General features: G+C 37.8%; 1 long non-coding RNA gene across 2 annotated transcripts in view; it reads right to left on the bottom strand.

The window, feature by feature from the left end:
* The window catches only part of LOC131998109 (uncharacterized), a 92,771-nt gene extending 73,984 nt beyond the window's left edge, over positions 1-18,787 (bottom strand). For both annotated transcript variants that reach the window (XR_009398565.1, XR_009398564.1), the window contains exon 1: positions 18,595-18,787. This is a non-coding gene — a long non-coding RNA (uncharacterized LOC131998109). The remainder of the gene's footprint in view (positions 1-18,594) is intronic.
* Positions 18,788-19,246: the final 459 nt, after the last annotated feature.

Genomic DNA, 19,246 nt, shown 5'->3' with positions numbered 1-19,246 from the left:
TAACAACCAGGACGGTAGGGTTGCGAACAGTCTTGCAGTGTAAGAAGGAGATTACCGCGTCGTTTGGGTGCCGGACCTTAGCAAAGTAACTGAGAATGAGACAGCAGATGATTTGGCAATGAAGGCCTGAGAACTGCCAGATAGTGAGAAGACCAGGCTATTATTGAAAGGAAGTAGGTCAATATAGCTTTCAGTATTTGTTAATATTTAGAGCGCATAACAAGGCGATTACTGGCCGCACCATCTTTTTAACCTAGTGAAATTTTCATAAAAATTTAGTAAGGTCACGAACAGTCTTGGAGTGTAAGAAAGAGATTGACGCCTTTTCTGAGAATGGCACGATCCGCATTATTTGGTTGGCGGGCCATAACGGAATAAGGGTCAATGAAAAGGTGGAAGATGTGGCGGTGAAGACCAGAGGACTGCAGGCGATAAACTTGGTTAACCCGAAGCCTTTCGGGTCGACGCAGTCAGATTTAAGGGCGTGGGCGACGATAGGCGAAAATCCTTTGGAGTGATCCGGACCATGAGAGGACCAGGCCAGACCAGGTCAGCTCAACTTTTGCTATCATAACGGAACACATAGAACTATGGGCTCAGTTATGCAAAATTGGTGCGGCAAGTGATAGCATGTGTAGGGCATGTGGGGAAGATGATGAGACGTTGTAGCATTTTCTATGTCATATGTCACTTAGGTGGGGACACAATACCAGATATGAAACAACTTAGGGGAATGGTATGGAAAACAAATAAGGATTTTGTAATTGGCATGGAATTCCTAACTTAAAATTTTCTTTTTCGAGGTTAGGTTAGGATAGGTTGGAAAAAGGATGCTCCATGCCAATATGGACATACACCTACGCCAGTAATCGGCTTTTTTTGAGATTACTTTTAAGTCATTTGAGCGACTAAACCGATTACTGGCTTAGGTGTATGTCCATAGTGGCATGGGGCGGATTAATATAAGAAACCTTTTTTCAATATAACCTAACCTAACATTATAGGTCGCACTTCCGATTTCGCTGACATTTTGTATATAGATGTTAGTTGGTCCCAGAAACACGAATCTGAAGTCCGTTTTTGGGACAAAGGCCCGTTTTTATGACAAATTCCCATGGACCCGCTTAAAGGGTCTCAAAACCCTTTGGATCCCTTCTGGGTCGAATTTTAAGTCATTTTTATGCCTATGCCGGTTCGGATTTGGATATAGCTCCCATATAAACTGAGCTATATCTTGAGCCCATGGAGCCACAATTTTTGTCCGATTTGGCTGAAAGTTTGCTAATAGTGTTCTGTTATGACTTCCAACAACTCTGCCAAGTACGGTCGAAATCGGTCAAGAACCTGTTATAGCTCCCATATTAACCGATTTCACGATTTAACTTCTTGAGCCCTTACAAACCGTGATTTTTATCCGATTTGGCTGAAATTTTGCATATAGTGTTCTGTTATGAACGGAGCTAAGTACGATCCAAATCGGTCCATAATATGACATAGCTCTCACATAAACCGATCTCCTGATTTGAGTTTCTGAGCCCCTGGAAGGCGCAATTGTTGTCCGATTTGGTTGAAATTTTGTACATGGTGTTCTGTTATGACTCCCAACAACTATGCCAAGTACGGTTCAAATCGGTCAAGAACATGATATAGCTCTCATATAAATCGATCTTCCGATTTGACTTCTTGAGTACTTACGAGCCGTGATTTTTATCCGATTTGGCTGAAATTTTGCATATAGTGTTCTTTTATGACTCTCAACTGCGTCAAGTACGGTCCAATTCGGTCTATAACAAGATATATCTCCCATATTTTAGCAGAATCCATAGTGGTGGGTTCCCAAGATTCGGCCCGGCCGAACTAAGTTCGCTTTTACTTGTCATTTTTTATTTAAAATTTTTAAATTTACTATGTGTTTATATTTTCGACTAAAAGTTACTTAGCTGTTTGTGCTTACTTGCAATGAAATAAAAACATTTTCAATTACATCGACTTTCTACTCACCCCCTTCGATAAGATGTTATGATGTCATTTGAAATTTCCTTTGTTTCTAATATTAATTCAAATCCATACTCTATACCCCATTTCCACATCCAAGGGTTTTCGGCTAAGCCATCTTCCCTGTTGTGAAGTATCCTAAGACGAAGAAAAAATAAACAGAAATAAAAGATGGCTCATAAAAATGAGTTGAATCCTTTATATTTGATCCTTAACCAAGGGACTGAGCTCCCCAAGGTTCGCAAATTTTTCCGCCACACTTACATGGGGGGTAACTATGGTTCGAAGGGAGGAAACACAGACCATATCTCTTCATACCCTTCAACAAACGTATGTCTTCATCTTTGGAACTCCTTTCCTGACTTTGTTTTAGATATTTGCCTATATTGCCGATACAAATACTCATCGTATATAAGCTTGGGTGTGTGTGTGTGTGTAAGCACTGAAAATCGTCTTAGTTATCTTAGACAAGCATACGCATTTTACGGGTGGCTGCCTCAATGAAGAGCGGAGAGTGGGGGTAGTAGTGATCCTTAACAGCATTTACGCATGCTATTGTGGAGGGTAAATATGTTACATACATACTTCCCCATCCATTTGGGTGTAGACTTCATATAGAGAGAACTAGTAAGAGATACGCCAACACTCGTACGACACACACATATTTACTCTCAGGCAAACACCCACCAATGCAAATAGATACAGGCGGGTGAGTACATGCATACGGCGGTTTCTTCGCTAAGCTTTTAAGGATGAAGATGATGATGGCTGACTCTAAGGGGGTCTATCTTATGGCATTACCAACCGGATACCGGATTGTGTATTTTTACTAAGCAAATACCAAATGCAGAGACACAATTATAAAGCCGTAATAAATTGGATTAGTTCAAGTTAGAGACGCCATTTTTCTTTTTTCTATAAAAAAAATAGAGGATATAAAAGTTTATTACTTTCGGTTAGCAAAGGAGTCATTCAAAATGGTTCGCTTTCATTTTCATAGCCAAGTGCATGACTTCCTTTTGGAATTTCTCTTCTCACTTTGGCACAGTCACCTCGTTAGAAAACACAATTCGCAATTAGGAGTGTTATACTTGCTTCCTTTCTGCTGCCCTGGTCCTGGTGTCATGTCGCCCATGATTTGCATACGCAACGCTGCATCCATTCATCAGCTATGCGGATGCTGTGTGAATAGAGCCGCTATTGTCAGGCAAATGATGTGTATTTTATTACTGTCATATGAAGTGTTACACTTCCCATTCAACACAACTCAGCCTCAATTCTCAATGACAGGCTTTGTGTTGGTTGGTCCTTTTTGTTGCAGCACTCTCGAAACTTGTGAGGCTATAACAATCACTTCATATTCATAATCGCTGTAATCATATGTAAATTTCCATACGCAGTTTTCCTTTTTTTGGAGTTTTATAAGTGCAGCTGCTTTTTTTTTTTTGAGTTGTAATGGGTGGGGAATGAGATGCTGGCTGTAAGTGTATGAAGGATGTGCAAAGGTTAGCATGTCCGCCTATGACGCTGAACGCACAGGTTCAAATCCCGGCGTGAACATCATAAAAAATGTTCCTGATGGTGATATTTGTGAGGAAATATGCAATTTGAAAAAATGATATGGCAGCCATGTAAAAACTTCTCCCCAAAGAGGTGTTCCACTGCGGGACGCCGTTCGAACTCGGCTATAACAGGGAGGACCCTTATTATTCAGCTTGAATTTGTGCCTCTCTTATAAAAATCTTGAAATAGTACATCGATTGGATAACAACCACTATCTGATTTCATTTAGCCATGTCCGTTGAAATTTAAATTAAGTCTTTACATAGAACAACAACAACAACAAAATGGACTTCAAACACGTAATTAATTAATCGAACTAATCTTTTATGAACTATCGATTGTTTATGAACTATCGATTGTTTATGAACTATCGATTGGAAAAATTCACCTTAAACCAGTAAGGAAAGGCAAAAGTCGGGCGATGCCGACTTTATAATACCTTACACCTACACTATAGGTACAATTTGGGAGCTATATCTGATTCTAAACCGATTTTGATGGATATCGGCGGATGTTTGCAGATGGGTTATTAAACAATCCGAATCAAATTTCGGGCAAATACGTTCATACAAATGACAAATGACATTTTTGCAAGTTATCCAAAATCTGACGAACATATATATGGAAGCTACATCTAAATCTGAACCGATTTTGACCAAACTTCATAGATATTGTGGTAGGCATCGACGAAAGAGTTGTTCACAATTTTAGCAATATTGGTCCGCATTATTGACCAATTGCACTAACCCCAGAAGTTAAAATCGAGCGAAATACATATATGGCAGCTATATCTAAATCTGAACCGTTTTCGCGCAAACTTCTTGGATATTGTGGTTGTCATAGAGGAAAGCGCTGTACAAAATTTTGGGAAGATTGGTCAATAAATGCGCTTGCAGTCACCATTGAAGTGAAAATCGGGCAATATATATATGGCAAATAAATGTAAATCTGGGCCGATTTCTATGAAATTAACTAGTTATGTCGAAAATCATAAGAACATACTTTCTTTAAAATTTTGAGAGAATCTGGTAGCAAATGAGCACTTTAGTGCAATATCTCTCAAAACCGGGCGAACATATATATGGGAGCGATTTCAAGCAAACTTCATAGATATTGTAAAAGTCGAAAGCGTTATGCAAAGTTTTGGGAAGATTGGTCAATAAAGAACCTTGCAGTAGCTCTAGGAGTGAAAATCCGGCGATATATATATATACGGGAGTTAAATCTAACTCGGAACCGAATTCTATAAACTTCACCAGTAATGTCAAGAGTCATAAGAACATCCTTCCTTTCAAATTTCGAAACAATCGGTTGACAAATGACCATTTAATTGCACAATTACTGCAAATCGGACGAACATATATATGGGAGCAATATCTAAATCTGAACCGATTTTTTTCCAATTTCAAAAGGCTTTGTCTCTAGGCCGAAAAACATGCCTGTACCAAATTTGGTAGGACGATCGGATGAAAACTGCGATCTGTAGTTTGTAGGGTATAAAAATTAAATTGAGCCTCTAGAGGGCGCAATTATTATAAAATTTGACTGAAATTTAGCATCAAGAGTTTTATTTTAACTTCCAACAACTCTGCCGCCAAGTGTGGTCCAAATCGGTTCATAACCTGATGCATATCCCATATAAACCGATCTAGAATCTTGAATTCTTGAGCCGCTAGAGGGCGCAATTGTTATCCGATTTGACTGAACTTTTGTATGAATTGTTCTGGTTTGACTAGGTTTGACTATTAACAACTGTGCTAAGTATAGCTCAATTCGGTTCATAACCAGACAAAGCTCCCATATAAAACGATTACAGATCTTGATTTCTGTAATTTGCTGATATTAAATTAAAAATTTTAAAATTTCGAATAAATCAATTCAAAATCTTTGAACTTCTAAACAACAATTAAGGCATTTGCTTTACAAAAATAAAAAAAAATAAAAATACATCAAAAAATTATATTTTCTGGTTGTAGTTAAATATTTGTAAGCCCCACAAACCCCATCGAGCAAATTTCTATTTAAATTTATATACAAAAAAATCCTAGTATGATGCACATCATTACTTGTTCAAATCACTTCTCAGCTTATGCTTGATATGCGTTCGTGAAGTTAAAATTTTAAAAAATAAGACATCAGCAAACCTCTTGTCCCTCCTAATTTGAAGGATTTCACATAAGGGGGAATTGAAATACTTTATTATTCAGTTGCTTTTCTATTGGCGCCATAATATTTACTTTAAGGTATTTGCATTCATATCAGTCTGTCTTCGAATAGAATGTGACTGCAACACTTGCTCTCGTTGTGTCAAAGCTTTGGAAAAATTGAAACTCTCTAGCAAATGTAAGAGTCCTTGTCAGTGCATTGAAGGCATAAAGCAGCCCTTCATGACTTTAGCTTTCCACTCATGCAGCAAAGGCAAAACTTCATTCATTGCCTTAGAAATCATCAAAGGAATACCTCGAAATGGATGAGTGAGAATGCCAGTGGAGGGAAGGAAAAAAGGCATCCTTTGTTTCACCATGCAAAGAAACTAAAAGGGATCACCTTCTGTATTTCCCTCTCACCCCCCGGTGGAAGACTGCATAAAATACTATCCACCGGGGAAAAGAAAAAAAAAACAAATAAAAAATGCATGCAAATGATAAATAAATGCACAACATTTTTGGTTTGCGAACCACCAAAGACGACTCCTCCACATTCAACGCCATAAATTCGCACAGGAAACAGAAGCTACAACCAAATCGCCTTCAGATAACCACTTTATAGAAAATTCTCCTTCATTTATATTTAAAAGCCAAGTATGTTTTGCAAAAATACCCCAAAAAGAAAAGAAAAACATTAACGAGATTTTGTTGGTGGCTGCATTCTGTGGTCGGTGGCTGGCGACTTCACAAATTATGCAAATGCTTCCAATCTTTTCGTTAAGGCTAAATAGCTCTCTAGCGAGTTGGTAGCAAATTTGCCAAGAGATAGTATTGCTCCAGTGCCAGCAATACCCCTTTCTCCCCGGTTCCATATCAAGATTATCTGTATTTGTACAAGCCCGTTAACATTCTGCTCAAGCATCATCCCCTTCTCAATGCAGCATCCTTGCAGCGCACCCCTTGGCAATGCGCTATCAGCCACTGCCACTTTCATTGAGGTGAAACTTTCTAGCATTGCTTGATCATAAATGAGATTTAATTCCTATCCAGGTAGTCTCATATGCAAATTAGTTCTATTATTTCATAGTTCCTGGCATACATCTTCACATTTTTTGTTTTGTTGTTTTTCAATTCATTAAAACTGAATGTTGCCTCAGACGCACAAAAAAAAGCGAAATTCGGCAGCTGGTTTTAATGAATTTGAAAATTTTGGGATCATTCACCTTTTGAACTCCCAAAAAAAGAAGTAATGAAGCAAATGAGAAATTTGTTTATGAGTTTGACAAGGTGAAAAGGGTTTCTCTCATTTGACACTGAAAGTTCAAGGTGAGCACAAGAGTCCTGGAAAATAATGAACATATCCTTAAAGAAATTTGTATAAGAAACGTGCGTGTGTGATCGGTATTATTTTACAATCGTTAAGGTTATAGATTAAGTCGACTATTGGAACCCCAAGACATTCGGTCGCTATTGGAAAAAAGTTCAAAGTGAAACAGAGTCATAGTGAGCGCACAAGAGTTAAAGCACAATGGAAGCAATTCTAAATGCAAAATTCAGCCAAATCGGACAAAAATTGCAGCTTCAAAGGGCTCAAGAAGTCAAAATGGGAAATCGAATCAAATGGGAGCTATATACAAATCTGAATCGATATGGCCCATTTTCAATCCTCAAACGACCTACAGCAATAAGAAGTATCTTTGCAAAATTTCAAGTGACTAGCAGTACGCGTTCGACCACTATCGTGATTTCGACGGACGGACATGGCTAGACCTACATAGATAGAATATATACACTTTATGGGACCGCTGATCGATACTTCGAGGTGTTACAAATGACTTGATAAGTATACCCCCATCCTATGGGGGTAAACATAAAAATGACAACATAATGTTGCAACTATCCCTCTGTTCAATGCAAATTTATCCACGAATATTCCATTCAGGAACAGGAGCTAAAACTTACCACATTTCAATGAATGCTGTCCGTTTAAAGTTTAGTTAAAGGACCTCCTTTTTATAACCGAGTCCGAATGGCGCACCGTGGGATGGAACCGAAAAAATATAGTAAAAATCTGCTATTTGGGAATGGGTATGGGATACTATTTGAAGTTTTAAATGGTTAGAGCTGAGGTGTTATTGAGATGCAGTGTGAAATTACAAGGCTCAAGATAGACCGGCGCCCTTTTGGCGCTCTAAAGTTGGTTACTTCGGCATTTCGAACAACTTTTCGGGCTGTTATTTTTCGTCTGTTTTATTATACCCTCCACCATAAGATGGGGGGTATACTAATTTCGTCATTCTGTTTGTAACTACTCGAAATATTCGTCTGAGACCCCATAAAGTATATATATTCTTGATCGTCGTGAAATTTTATGTCGATCTAGCGATGTCCGTCCGTCTGTCCGTCCGTCCGTCCGTCCGTCCGTCTGTCTGTCGAAAGCACGCTAACTTCCGAAGGAGTTAAGCTAGGCGCTTGAAATTTTGCACAAATACTTCTTATTAGTGTAGGTCGGTTGGTATTGTAAATGGGCCATATCGGTCCATGTTTTGATATAGCTGCCATATAAACCGATCTTGGGTCTTGACTTCTTGAGCCTCTAGAGTGCGCAATTCTTATCCGATTGGAATGAAATTTTGCACGACGTGTTTTGTTACGATATCCAACAACTGTGCCAAGTATGGTTCAAATCGGTTCATAACCTGATATAGCTGTCATATAAACCGATCTGGGATCTTGACTTCTTGAGCCTCTAGAGGGCGCAATTCTTATCCAATTTGAATGAATTTTGGCACGTAGTATTTTGTTATGATATCCAACAACTGTGCCAAATATGGTTCAAATCGGTTCATAACCTGATATAGCTGCCATATAAACCGATCTGGTATCTTGACTTCTTGAGCCTCTAGAGGTCGCAATTATTATCCGATTTGCCTGAAATTTTGTACGACGGATTCTCTCATGACCATTAACATAAGTGTTTATTATGGTCTGAATCGGTTTATAGCCTGATATAGCTCCCATATAAATCGATCTCTCTATTTTACTTCTTGAGCCCACAAAGGGCGCAATTCTTATTCGAATTGTCTGATATTTTACACAGGTCTCCAACATATAATTTAATTGTGGTCCAAACCGGACCATATCTTGATATCGCTCTAATAGCAGAGCAAATCTTTTCTTATATCCTTTTTTTGCCTAAGAAGAGATGCCGGGAAAAGAACTCGAGATATGCGATCCATGGTGGAGGGTATATAAGATTCGGCCCGGCCGAACTTAGCACGCTTTTACTTGTTTTAATTAATATTTTTGGACTTTTGGCCGAGATCGGCTTAGTATTCTGAAATTTACGAAGGAATGATTTGGATTGGTGACAAAATGTACAACTTTGCTGCTAAAAGTGTCAACACCGGATTATTCAGTTAAAAGTTATACGGCTTCGAAGTCAGAAAAAGTAAAAAAGTGGATATTTTGCATTATTTGGTCAAAAAAGTGTTTTCATTAATTAGTCTTCATTGAAAAACTTGCTGATTTATATACCCACCACCGAAGAATGGGGGTATATTCATTTTGTCATTCCGTTTGCAACACATCGAAATATCCAATATATACATATATTGGGTTGCCCAAAAAGTAATTGCGGATTTTTTAAAAGAAAGTAAATGCATTTTTAATAAAACTTAGAATGAACTTTAATCAAATATACTTTTTTTACACTTATTTTCTAAAGCAAGCTAAAAGTAACAGCTGATAACTGACAGAAGAAAGAATGCAATTATAGATTCACAAGCTGTGAAAAAATTTGTCAACGCCGACTATATGCAAAATCCGCAATTACTTTTTGGGCAACCAAACATATATATATATATATATATATATATATATATATATATATATATATATATATATATATATATATATATATATATATATATATATATATATATATATATATATATATATATATATATATATATTCTTCATCATCGTTAAAATTTAAGACGTTCCAGCAATGTCCATCCGTCTGTACGTCTGTTAAAATCATGCTACAGTCTATAAAAATAGAGATATAGAGCTGAAACTTTGCACAGATTCTTTTTTGTCCATAGGCAGATTAAGTTCAAAGATGGGCTTTTTCGGACTATATCTTGATATAGCCCCCATTTAGACCGATCTGCCGATTTAAGGTCTTGGGCCCAGAAAAGTCACATTTATCATCCGATTTTGCTGAAATTTGGAACAGTGAGTTGTGTTATGCCACTTGAAATCCCTCTTCAGTTTGGTCCAAATCGGTTCGGTTTTAGATATATCTGCCATAGAGACCGATCTCTCGATTTAAGGTCATAGGCCCATAAAAGGCGCATTTATTGTCCGATTTCACCGAAATTTGGTATAGTGAGTTGTGTTAGGCCACTCGATATCCTTCTTGAAGATGGTCCAGATTTGGGTATAGTTGTCATATAGACCGATCTCTCGATTTAATATCTTGGACCCATAAAAGGCTCATTTATTGTCCGATTTGGATAGGATATAGCAGCGATGTATACTAACCTGCCGATTTAAGGTCTTGGGCCATAAATGGCGCATTTACCGACCAATTTCGCTGAAATTTGGGACAGTGAGGGGTTCAGATTTGGATATGTAGACCGGATGCCATATAAACCGATCTTGATGTCTTGGGCCCATAAAAAGCGCATTTATAGTCTGATTTGGCCGAAATATTGAACATTGAGTTGTGTTAGACCACTCGATATCGTTCTTGAAGATGGCCCAGATCGGTCCAGATTAAGATATAGCTGTCATATAAACCGATCTCTTGATTTACAAACTTGTTCTCATAAATGACGCATTTATTATCCGATTCCGCAGATATTTGACTCAGTGACTTATGTTAGGCTTTCAACGTTCGTGTCCTATATAGTTCAGATCGGTCTATATTTGGGTATAGCTGCCAAAAAACCAATACTTTGTTCTGCAATATTGAACAGTGACTTGTATTTATTAGACCACTCAATGTCCGTGCCGAGTTTGGTCGAAATCAAATTTCAGCAGACGCGGTTTCCAAATGGGTATTTTATACGCCAAAGCCATAAGTCGGGAGATCGGTCTATATGACAGCTATAAATTAAATCTATCCGATTTAGTCCATATTTGGCAGGGGTGAGGAGAGGCCCAAAACAAATCCTTGTTTCTAGAAATTGAATAGAAAATGAGTATTTAATGATCTCGGGAAATAAAATCCGAAGTTTAGTCTATATAGGACCTTTTCCGAAACGTGAATCTATATGGTCCATTTTTGATTCTAAGTCTTCTATAGTAATAACAAATATCTGTGCCAAGTTTCATTCACCTACATAAACTCCTATTTTGGTAAATTTTGCTATGAACGCTCGACGATAATACTATTATGTCCATCAATCTGTCTGTCTGGCCTTCTGTTTGCTTTTCTGACTGTCTGTTTCACCACCTGTCCATCTGTCTGTCTATCCATGTTTTTATCCGTGTCTCTGTTTGTTAGTCTTTGTGGCCATCTATTTATCTGCCTGTTCGTTTGTTTCTATGCCCATCTGTCTGTCCGTCTGTCTAACTATCTTTGTGTCCGCCTGTTTGTCGTTCTGTCCGTCTGTTTGTCGTTCTGTCTGTCCATTATTGCGTTTAATAGAATTCGGTTCAGATTTGGATATAGGTCTCATATAAATGTCTGTCCGATCCTCAAGAATTTTGGTACGAAGGATTCTCTTATGACTCTTGAAACTACTGGTAGAGTTCATAGAAATCAGTTCAGTTTTATATATACCTCTCATATATATGATTTGCACGATTTTATTTCAAAGGCCAAGGCGAGGGAATTATCAGCCAATCTGCTTAAAATTTGGCATAATGTCTTCTTCTATTGGTTCAGATTTAGATATAGCGTCCATTTAAAGGGCGCATGGGATGAGCATAACAGATAAACATAGCCAGCAATACCGTTGTTGGCGTCCATTTAAATATTTCGCCAAATTAATACCTATAGCGTAGGCGTGGGGTCTTATAAAGTCGGAACCGATCGGCTTTTGCTTATTTTTTTTATATATTTTTGTATATCATTTAATGTAACGTTGGACGACTAAAATTACTTTACACTAAAAAACATATTGAAAATTATTCTTGCTTAAAATTAGTTTGATTTTTGACGCATCTGTATTATTGAATTATAAGAAATCATCAATTTTATCAAAGCCCCTCCCTTATTTCCAATATCAAACACTTCAAGGTACTCCATTTTAAGTTGTTGTTTCAAAAACATTCAAATTCTTTGAAGTTTCCTTGGTATTGGGTGTTATTAAACATTTTCGAAAGAACCCTTCACATTGTCATGCCATTAAGGACATTCTCTCATAAATATGCATGGCTTAATCGCAACAACAATTTAATTTGTAAACAAGTCATATGGAGGAGAAAACAATGACATTAACTCCCCACCCAAAAAAAGGAACAAATCATATTCATTCCTAATTATATGCAACGCCGTTCCAAAAAAAAAGAAACCAAATGTCCCCATAGAAAGGAAGCCAAGGCAAGTGCAGGAGACCCACTTAAGACTCTGCCAAAATAAACGGGCGAAGGGGAACAGAAAATTAATATTCATAGATATGTTTGAATTAATCAGTCTAAGCCGCTGCACCACCACCCACCAATGGGATGTAAGAATGGGTCTAGTCTGGCAGACAGACAGACAGACAACAAGTCGTAAAGTTATTAGCGATGATAACCGAGGCAAACAACTGAATTCATTGCATGGTTTTCCCATAAAATGCCGCCACAAACAAGAATTTGTTTATAAAGCGATACAAGTGAATTGAATACTTATATCGCTCAACCTGGGAATTGATTAAAATCGAAGAGTTTTTATAGACCCCATTGCGATGGGGCCAAAAGGCAAAGCAACATTGTTTGTTAATCAGTTTGAGCAAAACAAACGATTCGCTTTAAATACCCTTAAAAAAATGTAACTTCTTGGTTCGCAACCTTCTTACCGCCTCACAAATCATGTCCCTAATGACAATTATATGTTGAACTCCCCAAGCACTCCTTCCCTTTTAGTCTGGCCCGCCAATTTGTGATTATGTCATTTCTGGCTGCACGAAGGCTTAACATATCCTTCCACCACATGGCTGGTTTTCTTGGCTGGGCTAACAAGGATATGCAGGAAGTCACCGAGTGTTGGCACTTATCATTCATTTGCCGTACATGTATCATTCATTCATTCATTCGAAACGTAAGAGAATGATTTTAATTTTAGATTATGGCTCAAACGTAAGCAGGCATTGCCAAACAACCAGGCAACTGCAGCTATCATTTTGCCACTAACCAAAAATTCTTACCGCCTCCTGAGTCTCTGTGTCTGGTGCTCAATTTCTGTGTATTTGACATGGCTTGTTATTTGGCCAATCCTGCGTACGTGTGGGTGTGTGTGTGTGTGTGCGAGTTAAGACCACATAAAGCGAAAAATTTGTCGAAAGACGAGTTAAAACTTATGGTTTATGGCTTAAAAGTTCACATAACATATTGCCCAACATAATTCTACTTTTGGATATGAGTTTCTTACTAAGTTGCATATGAATGCCACCTTCTGAGCTATTTTGCCAGCACACCTCCCTGCACCGTTGCTCTTAAGGCCACAGAGCCACAGAAACGGAAGCAAAGCTAAATTTCTTTGCGGTTTTGTGTGTCATTTGATGGCAAATTTTCCACCACAAGTCATTCGTGTGCGAGTGCATTTATTTGATGGACTGACGAAACGAGTGCGCTACAAGTGGCTAACGTTGGCTGAACATCCACCTTTACTAAGTATAAGATAGTATATATGGGGCCAATAATCGGCACTGGCTCCATATAGACCGACCATTCAATTTTTCTTTTTGTTTTTATGGAAAAGGTGCTTAGTGTTTTTGCGATTTCGATGATATTTACAATAGTAAGGAATATAAAATCCAATCCACTAGTTTAGCATTATCTTAAGATACTTTTTTTCTTCATGTAGCATATCACTAAAGTCCCCTTCAACTTGCCTTAATGCACATTGTAACTCTATTTGCAACGTCTGCACCTTATAAATTTCAAAACACCAAACATTTAACGAGCATGGAATTGCCACAGGCACGCGATTGCCCACAGCCATCAGAAACTTTTAAAGAGCAACTAACTTTGTAGCTGAAATGAAAACTTTATTTCAGTGCAATTTATGATGTCTTGCAAGGAAATAGTTTAGGCTTCAAAATGCATTCTTTCCATTTGGGAAAATCATATGTTAGCCAATCTGACAATTAGGCCTACTTGGGGAAAAAAACACGTTACATACTCGCACCAGCTTTTGAACTCTCAACATATCAATTTTGTGGCAAAATATTTCCAAATTATCCTCCTTCCACCAAATCGAATCAACTGGGCCGTTGTTTTCTGGCTACCATGGAACCACGGCAGTCAGCCCAAGTCCTTTAAAGACATATTGGCTCGCATATACGAGTCGTGTGTAACATTTTCCTTGGACTTGAAAATAAACCGCTATAAAAATGCTTATTATTAGACATTGAGCCAATGCTGTGTACCGCATGCTTGGATGGAATAGATGTCGAGCGAGCCCGGCATAAGTAGCCCGATTGGTTATAACGTTCGATCGTTATCACTAAATCAGAGGTTAATAGAGCTTAGCGTAATTCCATGGCCACTACCATACTACCACTACTTCTACGAGAAACATCATCATTTGTTGTCCATAATCCAGCATCAGCTTCGTCTCCTTTTCCATCACTGCGCTCGACACGTACAATATTGACTTCGGTTTGGAAGTTGCCAATATCGCACCCACTGATAAGTGGCAATGTTTGATATTTGCGTTCAATGCATCGATCATTGATCGTTGCGTTATGATGGTCCCCATGGCCAAGAAATGATCATCGATCGTCACCACTGACGAACACCATGGTGGAACCGCCTTCGCCTTAACCTTCAGCCATTTGGGCCACAAGTACGTGCAGCTAGTTGTGGTGTTTAAGAGATACTCCATTCATGGCCAAGCAGCCAGCCACTTGTTAGCTTGTAGTTGGGCATTCCCCCCTTTCCTTGTTTTGCAGTTTAGGCAGTTAAGTAGACATTTTATAGCTGAATGATTTTTACAAATTTAAAATGTTTCACCTGCAGCTCCTCTTAGCAGTTGTAATCAATCTTTTGCTTCAAGTTTTTTGTTGACTGAGTTTTGGTAAAATCGACGGCTTAAATCGATTCCATTGCATTATCGCGCTCAACACACTCATTTTTGGGCGGCCGCTCTTTTCGTTTCAGCTATTTTCCCCTCATTCGTAAATTGCTTTAATAAGTTAAATACCATAATTTAGTTTCTTTTTACACTTCAGCCGTGAAGTGGCGGTTATTGCTGCATCGCTACACATTGCAATCAGTTAGCAAAATCGAAATGCATCTAGGATTTAACTAGGAAGAACACACGAATGCTTTGGGGGCATTGTTTTTTTTCTAAGCTTTGCATCAAAACATCATTGTTGACAGCTCACTAGCGTTCGAATTGAGTAAAGTAGATGTGTTTAAAAATTGGCTTTAAGTTGAAAAATTTCCTCTATATTAAATATAAAAACAGCAAACGGCTCCACAAATTATAAGCGAATCATTTACAGCAAAAATTATTTCATTTACCGCTTCTTTTGGTCGTTTAGCAGAGACCCTCTTTAGATTTACTATATCCAACACCACACGAGGGGGAAATAGTAATTTTGTCAATTAGCCAGGTCATTTTGTCTATCTCTTTGTTGTAATCATGCTACACACAAAAACAAATCAGTTTAAATCACGAAATTAATTGATGCAATTGAATTTTTAATTGAAACTTATGCAATCACAAAAACGATGATATCAATCACAGTTTTTGAAAAAGATGATTGAAAAAATGTTCAATTAAAAAAATTGCATATTCAATTAAAAAAATGGTTGAAAAATTTTTAAAATTTCCAATTAATTTCTTAATTGATCCAACTCAAAACATGATAGAAATGTCCAACATTTCCAATTAATTTAATCGGATTAATTAAAAAATGTAAAAATTAATTAAAAACAAGTAAAAGCGGCCTATGTTCGACCGGAACGAATCTTGGGAATCTTGAGATTCTGCTTAAATATGGGTGCTATATCTGGTTATACACCGATATGGACGGTACTTGGCACAGTTGTTGAGAACAGAACACTATTTGCAAGATTTCAGCCAAATCCGAAAAAATTGCGGCTTCCAGGTGCTCCAGAAGTCAAATCGGGAGATCGGTTCATATGAGAGCTATATCAGGTTAAAGACCGTACTTGGCACAGTGGTTAAAAGTCATAACAGAACACTTTGTGCGAAATTGCAGCCCAATCGGATGAAAATTGCGGCTTCCAGGTGCTCAAGAAGTCAAATCGGGAGATCGGTTTATATGAGAGCTATATCAGGTTATAGACCGTACTTGGCACAGTTGTTGAAAGTCATAACATAATACCTTGTGCAAATTTTCAATCAAATCGGATGAAAATTGTGGCTTCCAGGTGCTCAAGATTTCAAATCGGGAGATCGGTTAGTATGGGAGCTATATAAGGTTCTTGACCGATTTTGCCGGTACTTGGCACAGTTGTTGGAAGTCATAACAGAACAATATTTGCAAAATTTCAGCCAAATCGGACAAAAATTGAGGCTTGTGAGGGTTCAAGAAGCCAAATCGAGAGATCGGTTTATATGGGAGCTTTATCAAGACCGATTTGAACCGTACTTAGCACAGTATTGGAAGTCATAACTGAAAATTATTTGGAAAATGTTAGCCAAATCGAACAAAAATTGCGGCTTCCAGGGGCTCAAGAATTCAAATCAGGAGATCGGTTTATATGGGAGCTATATTCAAATCTGAACCGATATGGTCCATTTGCAATCGCTAACGGCCTACACCAATATTAAGTATCTATATCTGTGGAGACCATCGTAGCGCAGAGGATAGCATGTCCGACTATGACGCTAAACGCCTGGGTTCGAATCCTGGCGAGACCATCAGAAAAATTTGTCAGCGGTGGTGTTCCCCTCCTAATGCTGGCAACATTTATAAGGTACTATGCCACTGCGGCACGCTGTTCGGACTCGACTATCAAAAGGACGCCCCTTATCATTGAATTTAAACTTGAATCGGACTGCACTCATAGGCAAAATTTGCATTTGCATTTGTGCAAAATTTCAAGCGGCTAACCTTATGCGTTCGACCGCTATCGTGATTTCGACAGATGGACAGACGGGCAGACATGGCCAGCTGTGCTCGAGAAATGTCGAGGATATTAGACGAATATTTCAAAGTGTTACAAAAGGAAACGGTGGGTATAAAAGAGAATCATTGACAGCAAAAATTATTTAATTTACCACTTCTTTTGGCCGCTTGGCGGAAGCCCTCAATTGATTTACTATAACCAACACCACAGATATAGTAATTTTGGACCAATTCAAAAATTATTTGAAAACATTAAAAATATGTAAATTTTATATTAAAATGTTCGCCAAAATCGCGCTGTATAGGGGTAGCATCGATTTCTCTGCAACTTGGTGCACATACATATGTCAAGCTTCTGGAACACAATTTTGAGATTTTTGTTTCGGTCTATTGTACTTGTACCGAATTCATTGCGAACACGCCTCTATGATACAAATACCATAATAACCAAGCTTCTGGAACACCAATTTGAGATTTTTGTTCCGGTCTGTTGTACTTGTACTGAATTTATTGCGAACACGCCTCTATGATACAAATACCTTAATAACCACGCTCTACAGCCTTGTCTATTGGCCATACTTTTCCCAATGCATGTGTTTTTGTGTAATGACAAAATTTTCTGTCTTCACAAATTACACTTCTTCCATTACAATCGTGATTGAAAATTTGTTCTTTTTAATTACAAAATTAATTGATTCAATCATTATTTTTATCGAATCTTCAATCTGCAAGTATGGTGCTTCCAGTGCTGAACTTGGATACTCGCTACCTCGGGTATATGCAAACTACCTTTCGTCATAATCCGGTGAAAAATGCATGACTTATGCCCCCATAGCAGATATATCGTAATATGGTCCGATTTGGACTAAATTCGGCTCGGACATTGAGTGGTCTAATAGGTACAAGTCACTGTTCAATTTTGTAGAACAAAATATTGGTCTTTTTCGTAGAGATACCCAAATGTAGACCGATATGAACCATATACGACACTGATGTCGAAAAGCCTAAAATAAGTCACTGTGTAAAATTTCGGCGAAATCGGATAAAAAATGGTCTTTTTATGGGCCGTGTAACGAACTACCACCTTGGGCCCTAATTCCTCTGGGAGTCGTGCGGTTCTTTCCCGCTGGAAGTAGGCTTGGTTTCGCTGCCATAAAAGTAAAAATAAGGTAGCTTACAAGAATAGTAAGTGAAAAGAAGAATAGCAAAGGTATTAAATAAAAGAAAAATTAAGGACGGAAGAAATTAGAGTGAAGCTAATCTCAGGAGCAGTCTAAGATGTAATTTGACTGCCATTCTCTACCCACCCAACCATGCTGACGAATTCTTCAGCCCATTTTATCTCCCACTACTGTATGTCCTTCACCTTTCGTTATTAGTAGAATCAAAAATCTCAATATCCGCCTTTAAAAGGCATCAATTGGTCTTTGGGACCGATTATATAATAATTAGGGGATTGATGTCTAAGGAAATTTGGGACCAATAAAGATAATTTGAGATTGCAGTTTTCCACTTCTTTTGATCGCGGACAGCGCCGATTAACAGAGGAATCGGCGATCTGCGATAAAATAACGGGGATGCAATTTAGAGGAAAGAACTTCAATATTTAAAGATTAAATGCTTACCCAAACAACAGGAAAATAAAAATTAGTTGAAAAATTAATTTCGTCGTCCGACATTTAAAAATAAATTGATGTGGTATGCTCGTGATCCTTTTATCTCCTTAAAAATTATTCAATTAAATCTTCGAATATTTCTTTTTTTTTCGTATAAAATATCTTCTGACACGTCTAACACCAATCGTCTTTCAAATTGAAATAAAAATGAAAATTTTCTGTATAGACATATAGACAGCTTTTAATTTCAAAGCACATTATGTTTTAAGAAATAAAACAAAAATTTAATAAAATTTATTATTTCCCAACAAGTGTGAAAAATACTAGAAACTGTAAATAGAAGAGGTCACAGCCGAACACCTGAAATCGAGAGATCGGTCTATATGACAGCTATATCCAAATCTGAACCTTTCTGGGCCAAATTTAGGAATGATGTCGAGTGACCTAACACGACTCACTGTCCCAAATTTTAGAAAAATCGGATAATAGATGTGGCTTTTATGGGCCAAATACCCTAAATCGGCGGATCGGTCTATATGGGAGCTATATCAAGATATAGTCCGATACATCCAATCTTCGAACTTAACCTGCTCATGGACAAAGAAAGGATCTGTGCAAAGTTTCAGTTCAATGTCTCAATTTTTTAAGACTAAAGCGTGAT

Source organism: Stomoxys calcitrans, chromosome 5 (genome assembly GCF_963082655.1).
Source record: "Stomoxys calcitrans chromosome 5, idStoCalc2.1, whole genome shotgun sequence".
Taxonomy (NCBI): domain Eukaryota; kingdom Metazoa; phylum Arthropoda; class Insecta; order Diptera; family Muscidae; genus Stomoxys; species Stomoxys calcitrans.
The sequence above is the reverse complement of the archived record's forward strand: the minus strand, read 5'-3'. Positions and strand labels throughout refer to the sequence as shown.